This window comes from Penaeus vannamei, chromosome 12, assembly GCF_042767895.1.
Source record: "Penaeus vannamei isolate JL-2024 chromosome 12, ASM4276789v1, whole genome shotgun sequence".
Lineage (NCBI taxonomy): Eukaryota > Metazoa > Arthropoda > Malacostraca > Decapoda > Penaeidae > Penaeus > Penaeus vannamei.
In genome coordinates this window covers 10444332-10446831 of record NC_091560.1, presented here as the reverse complement: position 1 = coordinate 10446831, position 2500 = coordinate 10444332, and positions in this window count along the sequence as shown.

The window sequence follows — 2500 nt, the reverse complement described above, 5'->3', positions numbered from 1 at the left end:
TATATATATATATATATATATATATATATATATATATATATATATATATATGTAGGTAAACAGACATATATATGTATCTATATATTTATGTAAGTAGATAAATATATATGTAGGTGTTCAGTATATATATGCATACAAATATATGTACACACACACACATACATACATATATGCAGAGAGGGAGAGAGAAAGAAAGAAAGGAAAAGACAGAAAGAGCCTAGAAGGAAATAGAGAGAGAGAGACACCAGTACAGGTAACAAAATTAGTAAGATAAAAAAAAAAAACATATATAGGCCTACGTGTCATTCCACGTATGGCATGGAATAGTATCCTCCATAACTACCATCTTCACAAATGAGGAAAAGAGCGGTCTATTTAACCTAAGCATTTGTAGCATCACTGTTGTAATAATGAGTTTGAATACGTTTTCATCTGCCTTTCGTATTTTGACACAAACTTCCCAATTCAATGAAGGGCCACATTTTAAAGCTGTGAAATTGTACTAATGAAGCCACTGGTCACAAACCATAGAAAAGAGAGAGAGGAGAAGGAAAAGAGAGAGAGAGAGAGAGATCTCGGTCGTTTAAATGGACAAAATAATAACGTAGACAACATAGAAATAAGACCATTGACTGATTAATGCCTTCCATAATACGAACATAGGTCTATGATAGATAGGTACCGTTACAAATAATTCAAAACGCGCGAAGATTCTAGAATATCGTTTTCAACCAACATTTGCAGGCCTTCAAGTATTGAAAATATAAAATTAGAGAGATAAAGAGAGACAGACAGACAGAGACAGAGACAGAGAGAGATAGAGAGATAAAGAGAGACAGACAGACAGAGACAGAGACAGAGAGAGATAGAGAGAGAAAGAGAGATAGAGAGAGCGAGCGCGTTCCAATTAGAAATGTTTTCCAAAAACGCACAGGATTACGTGAACATAGACAGCGAGATCTGGCGAAGTATTAGCAATTAATAATTAGTAAGAATTAGCAAGGAGAGAGTAAGAAAGAAGGAAAGGGAGAGAGAGAAAGAAAGAAATGGAGTGAGAGAAAGAAAGGGAGAAGGGAGAGAGAGATCAATACAATCAACACAAAGAATCACATGACCGCACTAATGAGAGAGAGAGAGATAGATTAGTGTATTCTATAATCTGTTTGTTTTTTATTTTGTTGTCATTTTGATAGGAATTATTCATCTGCATGTGTTCCATATTTTTTATCATTTTCTTGCTATCACTGTTTCGGTATTATCAATAATATTATTTTTTGCATTTGTCTGCCTTACGTATTTTTGACACAAACTTCCCAATTCGATGAAGGGCCACATTTTAAAGCTGTAAAATTGCACTAATGAAGCCACTGGTCACAAACCATAGAGAAAGAGTAACATGAGTATAAGCATTTGTTACATGACCGCACTAATGGTGAATTTGAGAGAGAGAGAGAGAGAGAGAGAGAGAGAGAGAGAGAGAGAGAGAGAGAGAGAGAGAGAGAGAGAGAGAGAGAGAGAGAGAGAGAGAGAGAGAGAGAGAGAGAGAGAGAGAGAGAGAGGATAGAGAAAGAAAGAGAGAGAGAGAGAGAGAGAGGATAGAGAAAGAAAGAGAGACAGAGAGAGAGAGAGAGAGAGAGAGATAGCGAGCGAGCGAGTTCCAATTAGAAATGTTTCCCAGAAACCAACCGGATTATGCGGACATAGCGATATCTGCCAAAGTATCATTAATTAATAATCAGTAAGAGTTAGCAAAATATTGGATTTGTCTTCATCACAAGTCATACAAAGGGTTTGTTTCGACTTAGTTAATGGAACTTTCAGCAAGTGGTTCCATAGGCCTATATACTAATCTCATTTGTCTGTTTGGTAAGGTATTGTTTCCAAGATTAGTGTATTCTATAATTTATTCGTTTTTTTTTTTTTTTTGTCATTTTTGATGGGAATTATTCATCTGCATATATTTAATATTGTTTATTGTTTTCTTGCTATCACTGTTTCTGTATTATCAATATTATTAAATTTTGTAAAGGTTCCCCATGTTTCCTGTATGAATTTTCAAAAGCTCTATTTTTTTAACAACTGTATGTGTAATATCTATATTTCGTTATTATCCAAATCGACAAAAAAGAACAAAAACATGCAGAGACGACCATTATGTTCCAGATGCCACCCCGCTGAAATGTAACCGATCAAGGTTAAATATTTTCTTTGTTGTTTTCATTGTTATTGCAACTTAGGTCAGTGAGAAGTAGCTATATAGCTACTTGAGAAATAAGCAGCTACATTTTAGTGTTGTTATTGTTATATCCATATATGGTGTGAATTTGCTCAGTGAAGCAGAATTTGTTCAGGAAATTTATTGTCGATATAAATTGGCGATTTTAGGGCGGTATTCACTATTTCTTGTGATTTTGTCTAAGACTTACCCACATCTCAAAGTTAACAATGATAATAGAACAAATATATATCATTATAATTCCAATTTTGATAATTGTAATAA